General features: G+C 44.1%; 1 protein-coding gene and 1 pseudogene across 2 annotated transcripts in view; one reads left to right on the forward strand and one right to left on the reverse strand.

The window, feature by feature from the left end:
* Nucleotides 1–24,556, reverse strand: part of ME1 (malic enzyme 1) — a 343,107-nt gene that overhangs the window by 210,840 nt on the left and 107,711 nt on the right. The window lies entirely within an intron of this gene.
* LOC140908173 (non-selective voltage-gated ion channel VDAC1 pseudogene) lies at nucleotides 15,008–15,789 on the forward strand (annotated as a pseudogene).

The following is a 24,556-nucleotide window of genomic DNA, read 5'->3' on the forward strand; positions in this document are numbered from 1 at the left end:
TTATTCCAGTGCTTAACCACCCTGACAGTTAGGAAGCTTTTCCTAATGTCCAACCTAAACCTCCCTTGCTGCAATTTAAGCCCATTGCTTCTTGTCCTATCCTCAGAAGTTAAGAAAAACAATTTTTCCCCCTCCTTCTTGTAACAACCTTTTACGTACTTGAAAATTGTTATTATGTCCCCCCTTGGTCTTCTTTTCCACCTTAAACAAACCCAATTTTTTCAATCTTCCCTCATAGGTCATGTTTTCTAAACTTTAATCATTTTTGTCGCTCTTCTCTGGACTCTCTCCTATTTGTCCACATCCTTCCTGAAATGTGGTGCCCAGAACTGAACATTACTCCAGTTGACGTCTAATCAGCACAGAGTAAAGGTGAAGAATTACTTCTCGTGTCTTGCTTCCAACACTCCTGTGAATACATTCCAGAATGTTGTTTGGGTTTTTTTGCAACAGTGTTACACTGTTGATTCATATTTAGCTTGTGGTCCACTATGACCCCCATATCCCTTTCCACAGTACTCCTTCCTAGGCAGTCATTTCCCATTTTGTGTATGTGCAACTGATTGTTCCTTCCTAAATGGAGTTCTTTGTATTTGTCCTTATTGCATTTCATTCTATTTACTTCAGACCATTTCTCCAGTTTATCCAGATCATTCTGAATTTTAATCCTATCCTCCAAAGCACTTGCAAACCCTCCCAGCTTGGTATTGTCCACAAACGTTATAAGTGTACTCTCAATGCCATTATCTAATTCATTGATGAAGATATTGAACAGAACCGGATGCAGAACTGATCCCTGCGGGACCCCACTCATTACGTCCTTCCAGCATGACTGTGAACCGCTGATAATGCAAGACAGTATCAAAAGCCTTACTAAAGTCAAGATATACCATGTCTACCATTTCCCCCCATATCCAGAAGGCTTATTACCCTGTCAAAGAAAACTATCTGGTTGGTTTGACACGATTTGTTCTTGACAAATCCATGGTGACGGTTACTTATCAGGTTTCAGAGTAGCAGCCGTGTTAGTCTGTATTCGCAAAAAGAAAAGGAGTACTTGTGGCACCTTAGAGACTAACACATTTATTTGAGCATAAGCTTTCGTGAGCTACAGCTCACTTCATTGGATGCATTCAGTGGAAAATACAGTGGGGAGATTTATATACATAGAGAACATGAAACAATGGGTGTTACCATACACACTGTAACGAGAGTGATCACTTAAGGTGAGCTATTACCAGCAGGAGAGCGGGGCGGGGGGGGGAACCTTTTGTAGTGATAATCAAGGTGGGCCATTTCCAGCAGTTGACAAGAACGTCTGAGGAACAGTGGGGGTGGAGGGGATAAACATGCGGAAATAGTTCTACTTTGTGTAATGGTGTAATGACCCATCCACTCCCAGTCTCTCTTCAAGCCTAAGTTAATTGTATCCAGTTTGCAAATTAATTCCAATTCAGCAGTCTTGTTGGAGTCTGTTTTTGAAGTTTTTTTGTTGAAGAATTGCAACTTTTAGGTCTGTAATTGAGTGACCAGAGAGATTGAAGTGTTCTCCAACTGGCTTTTGAATTATAACATTCATCGGATGCATTCAGTGGAAAATACAGTGAGGAGATTTATATACACACAGAACATGAAAAATACTGCTGGAAATGGCCCACCTTGATTATCACTACAAAAGGTTTTCTTCTCCCACCCACCCCAGCTCTCCTGCTGGTAACAGCTCACCTTAAGTGATCACTCTCATTACAGTGTGTATGGTAACACCCATTGTTTCATGTTCTCTATGTATATAAATCTCCCCACTGTATTTTCCACTGAATGCATCTGATGAAGTGAGCTGTAGCTCACAAAAGCTTATGCTCAAATAAATGTGTTAGTCTCTAAGGTGCCACAAGTACTCCTTTTCTTTTTGTTACTTATCAGCTTATTATCTTCTAGATGTTTGGAAATTGATTGCTTAATTATTTGCTCCATTATCTTTCCAGGTACGGGTACAGAAGTTAAGCTGACTGGTCTATTATTCCCTGGGTTGTCCTTATTTCCCTTTTTATAGATTGGCACTATATTTCCCCTTTTCCAGTCTTCTGGAATCTCTCCCATCTTCCTGACTTTTCAAAGATAATCGCTAACGGCTCATCTATCTCCTCAATCAGATATCTCCTCAGTCAGCTCCTTGAGTATTCTAGAATGCATTTCATCAGACCCTAGTGACTTGAAGACATCTAATTTGTCTAAGTAATTTTTAACTTGTTCTTTCCCTATTTTAGCCTCTTCTGATCCAACCTCATTTTCACTGGTATTCACTTTGTTAGATGTCCAATCACCACCACCCTTGTTGGTGAAAACCGAAACAAAGATGTCATTAAGCACCCCTGCCATTTCTACATTTTCTGTTGTTATTCCCCCCCCCCCATTGAGTAATGGGCCTACCCTGTACTTGATCTTCCTCTTGATTCTAATGTATTTGTAGAATGCTTTCTTGTTACCCTTTATGTCTCTAGCTAGTTTAATTTCGTTTTGTGCCTTGGCCTTTCTAGTTTTGTCGCTGCATACTTATATTATTTGTTTATATTCATCCTTTGTAATTTGCCCTAGTGTCCACTCTTTGTAGGACTCTTTTTTGATTGTTAGATTATTGAAGATCTCCTGGTTAAGCCAGGGTGGCCTCTTGCCATACTTCCTATCTTTCCTATGCAGCTGAATAGTTTGCACTTGTGCCCTTAATAATCTCTCTTTGAAAAACTGCCAACTGTCTTCAATTGTTTTTCCCCTTAGACTTGCTTCCCATCGGATCTTAACTACCAACTCCCTGAGTTTGCTAAAGTCTGTCTTCTTGAAATCCATTTTCTTTATTTTGCTGTTCTCCCTCCTACCATTCCTTAGAATCATGAACTCTATCATTTCATGATCACTTTCACCCCAAGCTGCCTTCCACTTTCAAATTCTCAACCAGTTCCTCCCTATTTGTCAAAATCAAATCTAGAACAGCCTCTCCCCAAGCAGCTTTCTCCACCTTCTGAAATAAAAAGTTGTCTCCAATACATTCCAATAACTTGTTGGATAATCTGTGCCCTGCTGTGTTATTTTCCCAACAGATATCTGCGTAGTTGAAGTCCCGCATTACCTCCAAGTCCTGTGCTTTGGATGATTTTCTCTCTCTACACTAGTGGTTCTCAACCAGGGGTACGTGTACCCTTAGGGGTAACACAGAGGTCTTTCAGGGGGTACATCAACTTATTTAGATATTTCCCTAGTTTTATAACACGCTACAGAAAAAGCACTAGCAAAGTCAGTACAAACTAAAATTTCAGACAAAATGAGAAAGTAAGCAATTTTTCAGTAACAGTGTGTTGTGACACTTTTGTATTTTTATGTCTGATTTTGTAAGCAAGTAGTTTTTAAGTGAAGTGAAACGTGGGAGTATGCAAGAAAAATCTGACTCCTGAAAGGGGTACAGTAGTCTGGAAAGGTTGAGAACCACTGCTCTACACCACGAGTTAGGTTGGTATAACTGCGTTGTTCAGCACACCACTGAGTGACATATTTATTCCGATGTAAGTTTACAGTGTAGACCTGGCCTAAATTGAAAAACAAATAGGTCTATTCCATTCTTTGCTGTGCTTCATTGAAAGGAACTCTTGATCTACAATACTTCTGACAAAAATAGTATAGTATTATACTAGAGGCTTTTCTTTTATTGTGTGCCATTCTTCCTCAGCAATACACTATTTAAAACTAGCCAATTTCAAACTAACTAGTCACGTAACACTTTCCAAAAATAAAATAAACCAAATGATATAAAATTATTATTAATTCTGGTGGCAACAACACCATTTTACATAATATAAAAGAAACTGAAAACACATCTATTTTCACTTTCACACAGCCACAGATCTCCACACATAATTAAAAATGTCATCACTTGTTTTATTTTATCTATTTATTTAGATCTTTAAAATGTATATTCAAGAGATAATACTACTGGTTTCAAATGTAAAATATTTACAATATTTCTGTAAGTAGCAACCTTTAATGGAATATTTGTTTATGTCTTGTGACAGTACTTGGTCTTTATATTCTGCTTATTTTGAACAAAATATTTCACATGGTACATAATCAAATTAAGCAATCTTGTCTGCTTCTGTTGGATGTCTGAGAAGATTGAAGAAGTCCTACAGAATGAATTATGAATAAGAGAAGATGTCCCAATAGGTAAATTAACTGACAGAAAAGACGTACAAACAACAGCTTGTACATGTTCAGCTGGGAATTTTCAATAAGTTTTCAGCCTAGATTTCTGAATCAACTCTGCAGTTCTGGGATCTTCCCTGTCTGGTACTGAAGAGTTCATGGGAGAGAGAGAAACCGAATTCGTTAACTTTTAGGATCCAAACCTATTTAGGAATTTAACACTGGATCAAAGATTTCTTCAAAGACCTCAGATGTTTAAAAAAGTTCCCTCACAAAAGCAGACGAAAAACAACTGCAACTAAGTGTCAACTAATTCACCATGCACAATAACCCTTCACCCACATCCACCCCACCCATGAAGTGGGGGAAGGAGAAATGGAGATGTGATGAGAATTATTTTGGCCAACTCACTGGGGGTTAAATGGAGGACTTCCATACCTAAATGCATTAATTTCTACAGCTTGAGCTAAGAACCCAAGTTCACAAGCCATGGACTGTTACAGACCCATACCTGTTGTGGAATGGCAAAGAGGACACAACACACACTAACCAGTGGGTTACTCAACAATCACAGAAGTTACTGAAGCATATGGATTGCAATAACAGCTGTGGAGTAGTTCCATTGCTATCCATATGCATCCCCTAACACACACTGAACCACTCTGAGCAAAATTATTTTTACACTGGCACTTACACTGTCTTTTCTTTGAATTCTAGCAGGCAGCTTTTACTTCTTTTTTTAAAATAAAGAAAAAAAATCTAAAACTTTCCTTATGCTAGATAAAAGAAAATAGGAGACTTACCTGTGCTAGTCAGAAGATTAAAGTATTCAGTTTGGACACAATTCTTAAGAGAAACCAAGACAAGTACGCTTTCATATCACAAGCATCCCTTTAATAGAGTGACAAAAGTCATCACAAGCCCAAGAATCTATATGGAAAAATAGTTTCTCCTTCCAGCTACAAGATGAAGGACAAGCACATCAATCATGTTAAGTGATAGTTTTTAATACAAAAACATGAATTAATCAGAGCATGTCTTTATCTGTCCCTAGTAATGTCAAAACCGTCCTCCTTAGGTATAAATCTAAAGAATTTTTATGTATTTTCTTCATTTAAGTTGAATACGATTATAATAATAAAAGAACATCCTCCCATTGCAACAATACTGAAGAAAACGATGCATCATAAGCTCCTATACATTTAAAAATCACCCTGATGATTCTGCTTTAGCTATTTCACAGCCTGTTCTATTCACAGGTATCATTCAGGAAATTCATCTGCTTGAACCATTTTCTAGGTTATGTATGAATTAAAATAAATCCACTGTTTTAGAAGATACCAACTAGCCACCTTCAATCATTCCATTCAAAGGGCCAAAGCCAAAGACTGTGAATTTCCAGCTACTCTGGACATTTTTTTCCAGGAAATCTGTTGGTGGGCTAAAGGATGATCAAACACATTAGATGTCATTGCCAACATCACTGTTTTTAAAGGTTCACCTAATAAAGAGGGTGACAGTTTTCCAGTTATTCTACAAGCTCCAAAAATGATTATGGTCAAAGATGGTACATTGCGCCTTTAACAAATATATTTGGAAAATCAAGCAGCCATACTGCATGCAGTTCTGATCACTCCATGTCAAAAAGATATATTAGAATTGGAAAAGGTACAATGAACGGCAACCAAAATGATTATGGGTATGGAACAGCTTCCATACGAGGAGAGATTAAAAGACTGGCACTGTTCAGCTTAGAAAAGAAACAACTAAGGTGGGATATGATAGAAGTCTATCATGAACGGTGCAGAGAAAGTGAATACGGAGGTTTTATTTACTCCTTCACATAACAAGAAATGGTTGCTTACTGTAACTGTGGTTCTTTGAGATGTGGTGTAGACTTGTATTTCACTTAGTGTGTGCGTGCTCAGCGCACCAGAGCCTGGAGAATTTTGCCTAGCAGTACCTGAAGAGGGGCAGCACTCATGCCCTGTGGCCATAGCCCCTCCCGCTCACTATATGAGGCAGCAATGCCTTGACCCATTTCAGTTCTTTTGCACCAAACACCCAGAGATTAGACTCTGATGCAGAAGGAACAGAGAGTGGGCCATGGAATACGTCTGCATCACATCTTGAAGAACCACAGCTACAGTAAGTAACCATTTCTTCTTCTTTGAATAGATGCAGCTGTGTATTCCACTTAGGTGACCTACAAGTAGTACCCATCCCAGGAGCCTACTAAACAAAGATTGCAGGACCCTACCAAAACATGCACCAACGCTGGAAAATGCAGTAATGATATAATAGTTCGTAAATATACGTATGGGCGACCACGTAGCAGCCTCACAAACATCCAATATTGAGACATCACCGAGGAACACTCTCGACGTTGTTTGTGCTCTTGTAGAATGAGCTTGCACCCACTCAGGAGGCATAGCCGAAGCTATTTCACATGCAGTCTTGATACAGGATGTTATCCATTTAGAGACTGTCTGTGAAGAGACCGCATGACCCTTCATTCACTTTGCATTAGGGATGTCAAGTGATTAAAAAAATTAATTGCAATTACTCGTGCTGTTAAACAATAACAGAATGCCATTTATTTAAATATTTTTGGATGTTTTCTACATATTGTGATGGGGCAAGGACAGATGGCTTTAGGAAAGTAGTGAGAAACAGGTATGTTAGCCCCAGGCTAATCAAATCCCTGTTACGGTGGTAAACAAAATGGCAGTTGCTCCAGGTTAATCAAGACACCTGGGGCCAATTAAGATCCTTCTAGAAAGCAGTGGAGACAGCTAGGTTGACTGGGGCACCTGAAGCCAATCAAGGGCTGGCTGGAACTAGATAAAAGCCTCCCAGTTAATCAGTTAGGTGTGTATCAGAAGCTGTAGAAGGAAGCTGTGCTGCACAGCTGGAGAAACCGAGCAGTACAAACCCTATCAGGCACAAGGAAGGAGGCCCTGAGGTAAGGGTGAAATAGATATTGAGGAAGTGGGGGCTGCTGTGGAGAAGTGGCCCAAGGAATTGTACTCATCCTGTTTCCAAAAAGTCAGCTACCAATAGCTGCTATTATTAGGGTCCCTGGGCTGGAGCCCGGAGTAGAGGGTGGGCCTGGGCTCCCCCTTCCCCTTCCCAATTAATCACTGAGACTGGGAGACAACAGAAATTGTGCGAGGGAGGGTAGCTTCTCCTCACCTTCCTTGCTGGCTTATGATGAAAATGGGTAAGTAGACTGTAAAAAGACAATTACCTTATCCGTAACTGGTGTTCTTTGAGATGTGTTGCTCATGTCTATTCCACAATAGGTGTGTGTGCTTGCCACATGCACCGGTGCAGGAAGTTTTTCCCCTAGCAATACCCATAAGGGAGAGAGCCCCCCCACCCACGGTGCCTGCCTGGTGCGGTATAAGGGGGGCTGCACTCCCCCCACCCTCAGTTCCTTCTTGCCAGACAACTCCGACAGAGGGGAAGGAGGGTGGGATGTGGAATAGACATAAACAACACATCTCGAAGAACACCAGTTATGGAAAAGGTAACTGTCTTTTCTTCTTCAAGTGATTGCTCATGTGTATTCCACAATAGGTGATTCCAAGCTATATCTATTGGAGGTGGGGAGGAGTTCACAAGTTCTTGGGACGGAGTACCGCCCTGCAGAAACCGGCATCATCCCTGGCCTGGGAGACAATCGCATAGTGCGAGGTGAATGTGTGAACCAAAGACCACATGGTGGCCCTACAAATGTCCTGGACTGGGACATGGGTCACGAAGACAGCCAAAGAGACCTGCGCCCGAGTCGATTGTGCCCTCACAATGGGTGGCAGGGGAACCCCCACCAGCTCATAACAGGAACGGATACACAAAGTGATCCACTTAGAAAGCTGCTGAATGGAAATCGGCCGACCATGCACTCAGCGAGGCGACAAACAGTTGTGAAGACTTTCTGAAAGACTTGGTCCACTCGAGGTAGAAAGCCAGAGCTTGCCTCAGTCAAGCGTGTGGAGACTAGTCGTGTGTGGCTTGGGGCAGAGGACTGGCAGAAAAATGTCCTGACCCATGTGGTAGGCAGAGACCACCTTCGGGAGGAATGCAGGGTTTGGGCAGAGCTGGACCTTGTCCTTACAAAAAACCATATATGGTGGTTCGGAGGTTAGGGCCCTGAGCTCAGGGCCCTGAGCTCTGAGACCCACCTGGCCGATGTGATAGCTACTAGGAAAGCCACCTTCCACAAGAGGTGAGACCAGGAACACGAGGCCAGTGGTTCAAACAGGGCCCCCGTGAGACGAGCCAGCACCAGGTTTAGGTCCCACTGTGGAACCAGGGGCTTGGAATATGGGTAGAGACGGTCTAAACCCTTAAGGAACAGGCCAGTCATAACATGGGAAAACACCGTGTGCCCTTGCACTGGGGGATGAAAGGCCAATATGGCTGCCAAGTGCACCCTGACTGACAAGGGCGCTAGTCCCTGGACCCTCAGGTGGAGGAGGTAATCAAGGATAAACTGGATCAGGGCAGCCATCGGGGAAACACCCTGGCCTGCCACCCACCTCGAAAACAGAGATCACTTCGCTACATAGGAGCGGCGAGTTGAGGGCCATCTACTTTCAAGGAGGACATGCTAAACCTGTTCTGAGCATGTCCTTTCCTCACCACCTAGCCACTCAGCAGCCACGCCGTGACGTGAAGCGTTGCTAGGCTGGGATGGAGGAAGCAGCCCTGGTCCTGAGAGAGCAGGTCCGGGCGGAGTGGCAACTGCCATGGCAGAGCTACCGCCAGCCCCGAGAGGGTCCCATACCAATGCTGCCGGGGCCACGCTGGGGCAACGAGGAGGACCCTGTCTTTGTCCATCTTTATTTTCTCCAGGGCCCTGCTGATCAGAGGGAATGGGGGAAAGGCGTAGAGGAGCTAGCATGACCAGGACAGGGTAAAGTCATCGGAGATAGTGCCCCTCCCTAGGCCCCCCTGGAACGGAACCGGGGGCATCGTCGGTTCTGCTGGGTCGCAAATAGGTCCACCTGGGGAGTACCCCACCTTCGGAATAGCTGGTGAACCACTTCCGGCTGTAGAGACCACTCGTGCTGAGAGGAAAAATCCCTGCTTAAGCGATCTGCCCTCACATTCTGGGCACCCAGCAGGTGGAAGGCTTTTAGGTAGATGTCGTGGGCTATACAGAAGTCCCACAGACTGAGGGCTTCATGGCAGAGGATCGGGCCCTGCCTTGCCTGTTGATATAGAACATGGAGCCGTGTTGTCCGTGAGGACCCTGACTATCTTGCCCTCCAGGTGTGGCCATATACGCCAGTTGCACCGCCCTCAGTTCGTTGACGTTTATATGAAGGGGTAGGTCTTGTAGAGACCACAGGCTTTGGGTCTGAAAGTTCCGCACATGGGTCCCCCAACCCAGGTCCGTCACGTTGGACACCAGCTCCAACAATGGGGCCCTGTTCCTGAGCATGTTGGAGCATGTTGTTTGGGACGGACCACCACCGCAGGGAGGTGATCACCGAGTTCGGCATGGTGAGGACTTTGTCCATTCTGTCCGTGGCCTGGGAGAACTGTGAGGTCAGCCAGAGCTGGAAGGGCCTCATTCTGAGTCTGGCGTGATGGACCACATATGTGCACACAGACATGTAACACAGCAGTTGCAGGCAAACCCTGGCTGTCGTCACTGGGAACCTTGTGACCGAGTCAATGAGCCCTTTCAGGTTCTCGAACCTGCCTGGTGGGAGAGAGGCCCTGGCCGACGTTGCGTCCAGTAGCGCCCCGATAAATTCTATGCGTTGGACCGGGACTAACATGGACTTGGTATTGTTTATCAACAGGCCCAGGGCAGTACATGTGAACAGGAGGAGCGCCACATGATCCCTCACCTGCGACCGGGCTGTGCCTTTGTCTAGCCAGTCGTCCAGATATGGGAATATTTGGAACCCGTGGCATCTGAGGTAGGCCGCTACCACCACCATACACTTTGTAAAGACCCTGGAGGCAGTGGACAGACCAAACGGTAGGACCATGACTTAGTAGTGTCTCTGACCCACCACAAAACGGAGGAAGCGTCTGTGCCTCTCAAATATGTGGATGTGGAAGTATGTGTCCTGTAGATTGAGGGCAGCGTACCAGTTCCCGGGGTCCAGGGAGAGGATGATGGAGGCCAGGGAAACCATGCGGAACTTGAGTTTCACCATGCAGTGGTTCAGGCCTCACAGGTCCATGATGGGCCTGAGCCCCCTTTTGCCTTCGGGATAAGGAAATACTGGGAGTAATACCCCCTGCCCAGGAACTCCTTGGGCACTGCCCCTATAGCTTCTAGGTCCAGGAGCCGCGCTACCTTCTGCTCGAGTAGGGCCTCGTGAGAGGGATCCCCCAGATGGGACGGGGGTGGAGGGTGGTTGGGCGGGGAGGAAGTAAACAGAAGGTTTTAACCTCGGGAGATGGTGTTGAGGACCCATCGGTTGCAACCATTCCAGGAGGAAAGTACACAACCGATTGGAGAAAAGGAGCTTTACTGGGGGTAGGTCCCTGCTGAGAGCTGGCAGGGTACCCCCGAGCGTCCCATCAAAAGCGCCTTTTGCCTGCCTGCTTGCCCTTAGAAGACCTAGGCTGGGGGGCAGGCCGGGATTGCCACTGTGGGTGCTTTCTATAGTCCCACTGCTTTTTGTGGGCGGCCTCGTACTTCAGGAGGGAGGCCTGGGCGGGAGCCTGCTGCGGCATGGACTTGGGTTTTGCCAGAGGAGGGACATAGAGGCCCAAGGTCTGGAGGGTCGTGTGGGAGTCTTTCATGCCATGCAGCCTTGTGCATGTTTCCTCAGCAAACAGAGCCTTCCCGTCGAAAGGGAGATCCTACATTGACGACTGCGCTTCGCTGGAGAGCCCAGAGAGTAGAAGCCATGACGCCCGTCTCATGGACACCACCAAGGCCATGGACCGTGCGGCCGTGTCCGCTGCATCCGAAGCGGCCTGCAGGGATGCCCTTGCAGCCGCCGTCCCTTCCTCTACAAGCGCCTTAAACTCCTTATCGTGCTCCTGGAGGGAGTCCTCAAACTTGGGGAGGGATTCCCAGAGGTTAAACTCATAGCAACCCAGGAGAGCCTGATGGTTTGCTACTCATAGCTGAAAGCTTGACGACGAATAAACTTTTCTCCCGAAAGTATCCAGCCTCCAAGAGTCTTTGTTTTCGGGGGTCGGGGCTGGTTTCCCTTGCTGCTTCCTGTTGTTGACCAACTCGACCACCAAGGAGTTGGGCGCCGGGTGGATATACAGATTCTCGTGTCCCTTCGTGGGTACAAAGTACTTGCGCTCCGCCTTTTTACAGATGGGAGCCAACGAGGCTGGTGTTTGCCACAGGGCATTTTAAATTCTTGCCACTCCTTCATGGAGCGGCAAGGCCACCCTGCCCAGTGCTGAAAGGGATAGCGCATTGACCAGGGAGCCTGAGGGCCCTTCCATCTCCTCAGCCTGGAGGTGCAGGCTTGCTACCACTCTTTTTAGGAGGTCTTGGTGAGCCCGGTAGTCCTCCTGCAGGACGGAGGAGGGCAGGGCCACAATCAGCTCCTCTGGACGGGGTGAAGTCGGTACAGTGCTTTAGGTGTCATCCAGCACCGGAGGATCCACCACCTGGTCGGACTCCGGGCACGGTACTGAGGACACAGGTCCCACCGACCTTTTTTCTGGCAGTCTAAAGATGGAAGCCGACAGTGCTTCTGAGGCCCCAGCCACTGAGCGAGCCCCCACCGGATACCACTGGGCCGGCCATGACGCTTGGTGCCACTGCACTTGCTGTGGCACGGCTGTTTGGGCTGGCCAGCTTGGCCTGTAGATGGGCGGCTGTGAGGGGAGGCCAGGCTGGCATATGATCCACAACTGCCTCTGGACCAGGATTATTGGCAGTGCCGGGACCTATGTCGGCCACGGGACCGCGATCTCGACGCAGAGGAGCGGCACCGATGGTAACAGCTGCTCCGCGAACAGCCTTGACCGGTGGAACGGGAGTCCGAGCAGGAACGGCATCAACGATCATGCCGCGACCGACTGCGGTATCTCCTGAAAGACGAGGACCGTTGGCGACATCCACCACAGTCCCGTTGATATTGGCTTCGCGAAGACAAGCGGTGCCGGGAGTCCCGGTTGGACGGCACCCATCCGGACAGTCTGGCCAGCGTCGAGGGCAATCCACATCGACTGAGCCCTCAGTGGTCTCTGGGCAGTGAGCGGTGTTGGGAACATTCACTCGACCGAGACCGTACCGGGCCGGTGGCGACTGCGGTGATCCCAGCAGCGGCTTGCCTCTGGAGCGTGGGGCCAACATCGGCAGAACTCCGGGCACCAGCATGGACATGACATCCCTGGCTGCCTGGAGGGCTTTAGGCGTAGATGGCATCCGAACATCCGGAGAGGCATGCTCCAAAGGGTCCGGGCTACTCCGCTCAACGTGAGTGGGAGGCCTAGGGCCCGATGGGGACGGAGGACTACCCGACATGGGCCTAGCCTCTGTCCCAGACTTCCCTCAGTGCCGTTGCGAAGAGGGAGTCTTTCTGATCCTCTTGGCATGCCCCATGGATGGGGAGCAGTGCCGACTGCACGATGGTACCGGAGGGTCTCTGCGAACCGACACTGTGGTGCTGGGGACCAGTTCGGAGTGGCGTGCTGGGGTCGGGGCCAGTGCTGACTCCATCACGATGGCCCGGAGCCTAATGTCCCTTTCTTTTTCAGTCTGGGGCTTAAAAGACTTGCAAATCTTGCACCTTTCGCTGATATGGGTTTCTCCCAAGCAGCGCAGACAATCCGCGTGTGGATCGCTCCTTGGCATAGAGCGCCTACAAGAGCTGCACGACTTAAAGCCTAGGGCGCGGGGCATGCCTAACTAAATGACTAACTAAACTAACTGAATTAGCTAACAAACTACAGGTACTACTGAACAAACTAAGGGTTCTGGGGATGAGCTGCAGCAAAGCTGGAGCTGAGCAGTTCCAACACACCTTCACTGGCGGCAAGAAGGAACCAAGGGTGGGGGGAGCACAGCCCCCCTTACACCATGCCAGGCAGGCGCCCGGGGGGGGGAGCACTCCCCCCTATGGGTACTGCTAGGGAAAACCTTCTGGCACTGGTGCACGTTGCGAGCACACACCCCTATTGTGGAATACACATGAGCAAACACTGAAAGAAGAACCTTGCCTCTAGAGAGATAAGGGCTACGTGGAGGGTCGCAGTGAGCCTCTGAGGCTAGCATAATCCCCCAGGAAGCATGCGACCCACTGAGACAAGGTCGGAGCTTTGTCACAATATATTGATTTCAATTACAACAGAGAATACAAAATGAACATTGCTCACTTTATATTTATTTTATGACATATTTGCACTGTAAAAAACAAAAGAAATAGTATTTTTCAATTTACCTATTACAAGCACTCTTTATCATGAAAGTTCAATTTACAAATATAGAATTATGTACAAAAATTACTGCATTCAAAAATAAAACAATGTAAAACTTTAGAGCCTCCAAGTCCACTCTGTCCTACTTCTTGTTTAGCCAATCACACAGACAAACAAGTTTGTATTTGCAAGTTTATAAGTGCTGCCTGCTTCTTGTTTACAATATCACCTGAAAGTGAAAACAGGCATTCACATGACACTGTTGTAGCTGTTAACCGCAATTAATTTTTTTTAGTTAATCACATGAGTTAACTGCAATTAATCAACAACCCTAATTTGCATATGACAAACTGGTGAGGCTGGGCATGAAACAGTTTAGTCATAGAATCATAGAATATCAGGGTTGGAAGAGACCTCAGGAGGTCATCTAGTCCAACCCCCGCCACAAAGCAGGACCAATTCCCAGTTAAATCATCCCAGCCAGGGCTTTGTCAAGCCTGACCTTAAAATCCTCAAAGGAAGGAGATTCCACCACCTCCCTAGATAACGCATTCCAGTGCTTCGCCACCCTCCTAGAGAAAAACTTTTTCCTAATATTCAACCTAAATCTCCCCCACTGCAACTTGAAACCATTACTCCTTGTTCTGTCATCTGCTACCACTGAGAAAAGTCTAGATCCATCCTCTTTGGAAACCCCTTTCAGGTAGCTGAAAGCAGCTATCAAATCCCCCCCTCATTCTTCTCTTCTGCAGGCTAAACAATCCCAGGTCCCTCAGCGTCTCCTCATAACTCATGTGTTCCAGTCCCCTAATCATTTTCATTGCCCTCCGCTGGACACTTGGACACTTTCCAATTTTTCCACATCCTTCTTGTAGTGTGGGACCCACCAAAGTTGAGGCCTCACCAATGTCGAATAGAGGGGAATGATCACGTCCCTCGATCTGCTGGCAATGCCCCTACTTATACAGCCCAAAATGCCATTGGCCTTCTTGGCAACAAGGGCACACTGTTGACTCATATCCAGCTTCTCATCCACTGTCACCCCTAGGTCCTTTTCTGCAGAACTGCTGCCGAGCCATTTGGTCTCTAGTCTGTAGTGGTGCATGGGATTCTTCCATCCTAAGTGCAGGACTCTGCACTGGCCTTGTTGAACCTCATCAAATTTCTTTTGACCCAATCCTCTAATTTGTCTAGGTCCCTCTGTATCCTATCCCTACCCTCCAGCGTATCTACCACTCCTCCTAGTTTAGTGTCATCTACAAAGTTGCCGAGGGTGCAGTCCACACCGTCCTCCAGATCATTAATGAAGATATTGAAAAAGAACGGCCCCAGGACCAACCCTTGGGGCACTCCACTTGATACCGGCTGCCAACTAGACATGGAGCCATTGATCACTACCCGTTGAGCCCGACGATCTAGCCAACTTTCTATCCACCTTCTAGTCCAGAGCCCGGCGAGCAAGAAAATGGCTGTTCCACCTGCTTACACTGATCTCGGAAAACCTGCCAGAGATGTTTTCACCAAGGGCTATGGATTTGGATTAATAAAACTTGAGTTGAAAACAAAATCTGAAAATGGACTGGAATTTACGAGCTCAGGTTCAGCAAACTCAGAGACAACCAAACTTACTGGCAGTTTGGAAACAAAATACAAATGGAAGAAATATGACTTGATGTTCACAGAGAAGTGGACCGACCACACACACAGAGATTACTCTTGAAGATCAGGAAAAAAAATGTTAAAATTAAGACCGGATATAAACGGGAACACATCAACCTTGGCTGTGACATGGATTTTGATATTGCTGGACCTTCAATACATGGAGCCTTTGTGTTGGCAGGTTACCAAATGACTTTTGAGATGACTAAATCCAGAGTAACCCAGAGCAACTTTGCTGCTGGTTATAAGACTGATGAATTCCAGCTTCACACTCATGTGAATGATGGCACAGAATTTGGAGGCTCCATTTATCAGAAGATGAATGATAAATTGGAAACTTCTGTCAACCTTGCTTGGACAGCTGGAAATAGCAACACGCACTTTAGAATAGCAGCCAAATATCAGATTGACCCCAATGCATCTTTCTCTGCTAAAGTGAACAACTCCAGTCTGATTGGTTTAGGATACACTCAGACTTTGAAGCCAGGTATCAAACTAACATTGTCAGCTTTGTTGGATAGCAAGAATATCAATGCGGGTGGACACTAACTTGGTCTAGGACTGGAATTTGAAGCATAAAAAGAGATTATACAATCACTAAATTGAAAATACTTTACAGTATAGCTACCTTCAGAATTTAGTGAACCTTTTAATGTTTTACGTCTGGGATGCAAGTATTGTTATGTTTCAGTCATGTTAAACCTGGTTAAAGACAGCTAAGCTTTAAAGTGTTGTTCTTTGAGAAGAAAACATTAAACACAATCCTAATTCCAGGCTTGTTGCCCATCACAGCTGCTAATTACAACTTTACAAGGGATACAACAATGGTACTGATTACCGGTTTCAGAGTAATGGCTATATAAGGACAGAAAAGTGTGATATAGAAACTGTGACTGAGAATTGCAATCCACCACAGTGAACTCTTAATTCATGAAGCATAGTCCTGTCCAGATAGAAGGCTAGACATCACCTGACGTCTAAAGTATGGAGATGCTGCTCCTCTGGAGATGACCACAGTTTAGGAAAGAACATAGGTAAATCTATCACCAGATTCAAACAAAACTGAAAAACCACTTTAGACAAAAAAAATTGGTATTGTCACAAAGTCACGTTAACTATGAGGAAAGCAGTCTTCTGAACAAAAGCGGAATGTAACAAAATGCCTGGGGCTCAAATGGAGGTCCCATTAAAACCACTAGTTATGGTCCCACAAAGGAACCAACTCTCAGACCAGAGAATGGAGATGTAGAAGTCTTCTTAAGACTCTTGCTACCATAGCACTGGAAAGGACTGATCTTACCTGAATAGGGGGATGAAACGCTGATATTGCTGCCAGATGTACTCTGAATGAGCTAAAGGCTCATTTTAATGACTAGGCCATTCTGGCAGAAGGCTTTCAACTGTTGAGTAGGACCTGCTGAAGAGCCTCCAAAAACCATACTTCCTCTCATTTAGCCACGAAGCTGCCACGCTGTGAGATGCAGGGAGCTGAGCATGGGATGTAAAGTGCATTTGTGATTCTGTGTGAGTAGGTTGGGATAGAAAGGAAGGGGTACTGGAGGCTGAACTGACAGCACAAGAAGGTTGGAGAACCAGCACTTGTCATGTCAGGGCAATGAGAAGGTGCTTGGCCTGATCCTCCTTCAGCTTGAGGATGACCTGCGGGATGATTGGGATTGGCAGAAACGTATACTGCAGAGCCAGCTGCTAGCTGAGATGGAAAACGTCAGACAGTGAATCTGGCCAAAAGCCCCCTTGAGAGCAGAACTGATGACATTCCCTGTTGTTCCTCGTAGCAAACAGGTAAAACATTGGAATGCCCCAAGCTGTGAAGATGACCCAGAGGACACTGGTCTTCAGAGACCACTTGCAACTCAGGGAAAAATTCCTGCTGACATGGTCCATGAGATGATTCTGGACCCTGGGGAAATGGTCAGCTATTGGAGTGATACTCTCTTCAATGCAGAACTGCTACAACCTGTTTACCTCTTGACAGAGAATCCTGAAGCATGCTCCCCCTTGCCTGTTCACATAACATACTGTGGTGGTATTGTTTATAAGTATGTGATTCACTGAGCCCCGATATGATCCAGAAAAGTCTGACATGGATTGCAGATGGCCCAAAGCTCCAGCACATTGATATGCAGTGAGGACACCTGCTCCGAGTGCAGACTTTGAACTTCAGTGACTCCAGATGTGCCCCCTACCCAATCAGGGAGGTGTCAGTGACAACACACATGGTTGGTAAAAAGGGCCACGTGAAGGAAACACCCTGACAAACATTCTCTGGAAGCATCCACCACTGAAAGGATTCCAGGATCAGTGGAAGGAGACAGAAAAATTGGTCCACAGAGTGAAGAGTCACAGAGTAAACTGTCCTGAGCCATATTTGAATGGGGCGAAGACAAAACCTTGCAAACTGTACCAGCTGCGTGCAAGTGGACATGTGGCTCAAGAGGCCTCAGGCACATCCAAATGGTCTTGGAAGGCTGAGATTGTAGACAGACTCAAAGGTGGCAAATCACTTGAAAACGGTCAGTCGGCAAAAATGTTCTCCAAATTGTAGCGTCTATTAGGGCCTACCAATGAACTCGATATTCTGAGTGGGAACCAAAGTTTACTTTCTGGTGTTTAGGATGAGACCCAGACAGTTGAACAAGTGAAGTGTAGTGTTGACATGGGAAAGGACTTCCACTCTGGACCTGCCCTTCAGTAACTAGTCATCCAGGCACAGGAAGATGTAGATTCCTTTCTTCCTGAGGTACACTGTCACCATGACCAAGCATTTGATAAAAATACAAGGAACAGAAGAGAGGCCAAACAGATGCTCTGTTATGACAAATCGAAGGAATTTTCTGTGGCTCAGAAAAAATCGCCGGACAAATTGCTTGTTATACACATCAATGACTTAAAAGATATATAAATTAGATCATTTTTATTAATTAGCATGTAAGATGGACAAGTATGAAGGTGTGTGAACTGGACTATGCAAGTGTCTTATCAAAACCTACATATTTGGCTGACTTTACATGATTATTTATAAACTGTACATAAATGGAGATGCAGGTACACAGCTGTCTATACAGTCAGATTGGACAGATCAAAACATTTAAATTATCAGATATTCCTATTTTACATAAGGCTACAGAATCCTTGTTTGCTTGTTATACACATCAATGACTTAAAAGATATAAATTAATCCAATTATTCTGAAAGGGAGTGAACTCAGGAATAGAGTCTAAAGGGAGGAGCTTTCAAATCCTAAGAATCAGAGCTGCTTTTCAGAATTTAAAAACTGTCTGAAATATTGATATTTACCTGTTACTAAATATTTATACAACACCAGATCTGTTCGTGGTGCTTTACAGATATTTAAGAAAGGCCCAGCCTCTGCCCCAAAGATCATACAAACTACAATATAAAATAATAAAAGGGATACATTACTTTTGCATATGATTTCCTTCATGACAACATGTAGCCACTATGCTTTCTCTTCCCTCTACTTCCAATGGATTAAGTTTGGCCACTTCTTAAAAGCAACACATTGCTAAAATTATTCCTGTACACATCCTTGTGCTCTTATCCATTGTTGTGGTTGTGACAAAAACATTTGACAAAAAAATCCAGGGACAGATCGCTAAATAAGCTGGGGTCTTGATAGAGCTCCAGAGATTTCTTTGTAAAGTCAGATGAGTTTCAAGTATTTTTAAATATTAGATATTTTTATTCAGATCCTCAAAATATTTGAGGTTTAGATAACACCCAGAAGTATGAGTTCTTCACTGAACCTACGGGGGTTCCTATTTGCTAACACTCTCTTTATCTATTATCTTGTGCGGGGACCATATGGGCTACTTTTCCCTTCCTTCAGTGTTTTCACGTGGGACTGAAAGGACTAGTCCCCACTCAAGTATTATCAGGGTTCTCTACGTAACATGGAAAATGACTCTTCTCTTCCACACCCAAGGAAGCATGCATCTTCTTCTGCAAGGACTCTTTCAAACTCTCTCTTGTTCCTCTTGAAATCTTCCTGTTTCTCTCTACCATTTATCTCTTCCACAGAAATTACTGATGTCTCTGCTTCTCTTCCTACTCAAAAAAGATAATGATGTCTCACTTTGACTTTCTACCTCTAGGATCACTGGTATTTTTATTTCTCTTCCCTCACCTATACTAAGCTCCACCCATTTCTATCCCCAAAGAAAGTCAATGGTGTCCCTGTTTCCTAGATTGGCAGAGAAATGGAAAGGGAGAAAGATGGTCCATTCTATTATCATTCTCTCATTGAAGAAGTGAACTGGGGCTGATGTCACTGCAATGCAACTGCTGACTGCTCACTTCCCCTGTATGTTCCTGGGCCACTCTTGTTAGACAGCAGGAGGAGCTGGGAAGTGTGGATAAGGAAGGGAAAAGGAGCAGCAGTCACTGGCTTGCCTTCTAACTGCTCAGCACCGTGGTTTGTATTGGCAGAGGTGGACAATCCTTTTTTGAAAACCCTAAGGCATCAATTGTCACAGTTCCCAATACACTAGTTTGCAGTGACTCAAAATAAAGGCATGATTGAATAAGCTTTCAGATATACCTGGTTGGAAATTTTCCAATGAACAGTTTTTCCATCAGAAAATGCCAACTTGTCGAAATCTACTTTCAACAAAACTTTGCTGGAAACCAGGCAGGTTCTGGTCAGAAACCTACCTGGTTTCTTACCAGCTCACTCACCCAGCTACTTGGCAGCCTGCCTGGTAGGGAGACAAGAAGCCTGGAAGCCCTGGCTCCTGAGCTCACAGGTCCTCCGCAGCCAGTGAACACAAGGTCCTTGGCTCTGGGGCAGCCCACCAGACTGCTCTCCTAGGAGTCCCTGGCTCTTTCATCAGTTACCAGCCTGACCGGCACCCTGAGGAGCCCTCCTATAGGGAAGATGGGCTACCCAGCTCCCTGGCTGTTGGGGACACTGCTGTTCTGTGAAAATTCTGACTTTTTTGTTGTTGTTCTATTAGGGGTGATTTACATAAATCCATGTTTTCTAGCGGTTAAAAGGGAGGACTGGGAGTGAAGAGGCCAGGATCCTAGTCCCAACTCTACTACTACAGTAATTTACAGATGATACTGATGTCAGGCAAGACACTGAACCATTTAGTGTCTCAAATTCTCTATCTGTGAAATAGAGATATCCACTTTTGTAACCTGCATTGAGATTCTTGTGCTACCTAAATGATGAGCATTATTTTATAAGTCACACATGATGGAAAAGCACTAAAGCACAAGATATTCATCTTATGAGAGTAAAATGAGGACATGCTTTGACTACAAGCCAATAGCACAGACCTTCCAAATCACAGAGAAGAACTGCTGCTTGAATCAGATGTTTCCAAAGTTCCATCCACCCACTATTTTGGCTAAATTTATGCATATAGCTAATATTCTAGGACCAAAAAAATTTATGCTTAAGTGGTATTAAGAGAGGATCATAGCTGTAATGTAATACAGGTATAATGATTTAGAGTAATTTAAAGATGAAAGACCAAATTCAACACATTGAAAGTTGAAAGAGTTCAAAGGGAGTTGAATTACTTGCACCAGGGTTGAATTTGGTCCAAAAAACCTACATAAACTATATCAATATATAGAAATTGACAATTGAAAAAAATGTCCTCTCCCCCTTTATTAGAAAAATCTATAGCATTTTGCTGTGGATTTCTGGAAAATAAAAAAAGAGGGGCTACAATAAACAACAGCGGTTAAATTCTGCCTCTATTGAAATCAACAGCAAAAGTCCCTTTGACTTCACTGGAGCCAGGATTTTTCCTGTGAAATTTACTTGCTAGTTACATTTCCTTTCCTGCAATATAAACATTCTCTTGCCCTCCATGTCAACCATGACCTATTTTGGGGCACATATATATAATTACATACAACACAACATGAATTATTTATTTTACATAGATTCTTTTTCTAATCCATCACAAATTCACTGGAATTAGACAAAACAACATATTTTTGTTATTATCTAGTCTCACAATAAAATAAGGAGATCCTATCTTTTCTTCTCATTATCCATAATATTAACACAAATTATTAAAATTAAATTGTGAATCATCTGGAGAGTATAGGTCAACTGTCTGGAAAATTCCAATGTTTGCTTATATAAAGGGGAAAAGGTTTTCATGTCAATTTTTAGTACTGAAGTAGCCAATTCAAAAGCCTAATTCAATAGCATAGTAAGATAAAGAAAACCATGATTTAAGGAGGTTACCATTAATTATTATAAGTACACAGGAATACCATAATGCAATTAAAGGCATGAAGCTTAACTGAATGTGAAATCCTGGCTCCTTTGAAGTAAACGAGACTTTTGCCAATGATTTCAAAAGGGTCAGAATTTCACCCACATGGTAGAAAATTATGAGTGCAGAATACAAGTCAATTTATTGGGAAAAAATACATCTATGAATACCATGAGTAGATTACATTTCTTCTGATTTCATCTTCCATCATACAAGTGGATCAGTTATTCTTACTGGTTCTATTTTAAATACAAAACAAATCACATGACCAGAGCAGGAAATCTGGTCCATTCAGAGGATTTTAGATGCTACCCCACTGCTAAAGAAATGTTTTATTTAGATGTTCAGGTTCTATAGAAGTCTTTAATTTTGTTAACAGAGGGGCACTGTTGTCTGTGTGCTTTCAGTAAATACAGTGTAATATGAATTCTGCAAAGGAAAAAATCCCCAAAACAGGTTTTTTTCATTTTGCCTACAGCAGTGGAGGAGTTTTTAGTTTTAGGATTTGTACAATGCAATTCAATGAGATTTCTGTGGCTTCCCCTGTTCCAGGGACTCTAGATATGTGAAAGTCACCAGCACTGGAATTTGCTCATTTTTGGTTACCTAGCTTTCTCTTTTATTCTGTTCCATTTAACATTGTAGACGCTAATTTGTTGTTTTATTTAATGCCCTCACCACCAGCTGCTCTTAGAGGATGGGAAAAAGTACAATACACAGGTTGTGCAATCCAGTTTTAAAACTGAAATTGTAAATAGTAGTACTGTGCAATGGGACTTTGGGGTTGGGACCCTCTCTGTATGTCTCACTATGTGTATGGAAAATATGAGGATATAGTTTCTATAAGGAATGCTCCCTCTAAACTTTCTTTCTTCAAATGTTAATGTTTTAGAAAAAAAGAGTCTTTGGAGTTAAATAAGGAAAATGACCACTGATCTACCAAATATCTCTTTTGTAATTGTGGATAGGTAGATATTTCAAATCAGAATTATCTGCTTGAGGAAACCAGGCTAACCAGTCCACATCAGCAGTGTAGCAACTGTTTTACATATCCCCTAAAGGAGAACGCAGGTCAAAGCATTAAAATTCTTTAATGCCATCTGTTTGTCTAGTGAAATATTTCATGATGTTTAAATAGCTATTCTTAGTTCCACTTCCTGATATGTTATATATTTGTCATATATGTGTTATTTGTTATAACCTGCTTGTTAATCTGTTCTGTTTCAAAGTTAATGTAAAAATAGTAGTCCTCCATATATTACTGTTTGTGCATCCTCTGCATTACTTTATCATAGCCAAGCCTTGAATCATGGCCCTCCTGAACAGACAGGAAACAGTTTTGCTTTGCCAAGCGAGCTGAAACAGAATTTTTCCTTGGCTCAGTAGAAGCTAAACTAAACTTATTTCTGCTAAACTTCCTATTGGCATATCTTATAGAAGGCAGAACTTGACCTAAACTCATATAAGACAAAAGTGTAATCAGCTGTCTTTAAAAATTATTAAAACAAAGTATATGGATCAGGACAATTATGCCAATGTTAAGAAAAGAGAGCAATAAGAACGTTGAAATGTCAGCATTAAATACTTGTTAGGTAGACAGAATGTGGGTAATGGAGATGAAAATGAGGAGGAGGAACAACCAAAGAGAATCTTTTTAATTCTGTAACATTTTCACCCCTAAGATTTTCTACTATTGCTAATACAAGATCAAAAGAAGTTAATTTACTTGCCAAGACTTCAATTCTGCCATCAGTTTTTCACGTGAGTAACTTCACACCTTAGTACTGGAGTTCAGTGGGACTATTCATATGAATAAAATTACTCATGTGTTTAAATGTTTGGAAAACTGAGGCCTAAATATGCAGACCAGAGTAGAGTGTTTTAGCAGGAAAATATATTAAAGAGGGTGCAAGATAATACCAGAACATCCCTGTTAAAATTATATCTGCACCAGACCCCAATACACCCAGGGCCAAATTCACCCCTTCAACAATACATCAATAGGAGCTGTGTCCACTTATGCTAAGACAGAACATTGTCCCCAGAGACTACTAGATTGACACATTCATTGTGCACATCCAGTAAGTGTTAAATTGGAGCATGTTAAACCATTTTGACATTTATACTTTTTCTGATTGATTTACATAATACAGTGGTAAAATACTGCAAGTCTTGTAATTACCATTACTGCATTTTTGTTGGTTCTTTTGCTTATAACTCAGTTTCCCTCTTGTGGTTGAAGAGGACTAGTCTTTTTTTATCTTTCTCCCACAGCATATTCTTAGCAGCTCCATGTTGTTTAGTCTTCTTCTGGACTGCTTGGACCACCAGGGAACCATCAGTTGGGTATTGAAAAAAATACTAAAATCCCTTCGCAGAAGCTTATTTTCTACTTGCCCTCCTAGAGATGGGTGGAATGGAGGCTGGAGTATGCCAGAACCATAACAGGCTCCAGAAGGCCCTCATTTATTGACATTACTATTCTGTCCTGTGTTGCAGCATGGAGAATGTCCAGCAGTTTATATTGTTTCTCTTGAGTAACCTCAGGAGAAATATTTAGAATCTCAGCAATCCTTTTGACGAGATCCTGAAAAATCTGAATTCATGCTGGGAGGCTCTAGAACGTGGATTTACTGTTGATCAGGGAAAGATGAAAAGGCTCCTTGAGGCACTGGTGGTTCCCGGGCTAGAGGAGGTAGATCATCCTCAATGAAGTACTTCTCCTCCCACACCAGAAGAGACTGGGGGAGTGGTGGAGCTGGAGTATGCTTTAGTAGTTTTCTCAGAGAAGATGATCTCAGATGAAAAACAGTGGAAGTGAGTCCTTCTTCAGGTTTGCACCTTTCTTTATACATTCACTGGGAAAATCCTCTTTTGGCTCCGCATCAGTATCCCACTGGGACACCCGGGATAGATTGGGGTCTGGGAGGAGGGAGATTTCCCAGTCTGTTCAGGAGAGAAAGAGGAGTAGGAATAGGTTTTCTATAGATGAGGACCAATCCTGTCAGGAGTACGGTGCCTGCGTGGTGCAAGCTGGTCTGAGGCCAAGGTGAATA

Source organism: Lepidochelys kempii, chromosome 3, assembly GCF_965140285.1.
Source record: "Lepidochelys kempii isolate rLepKem1 chromosome 3, rLepKem1.hap1, whole genome shotgun sequence".
NCBI lineage: Eukaryota > Metazoa > Chordata > Testudines > Cheloniidae > Lepidochelys > Lepidochelys kempii.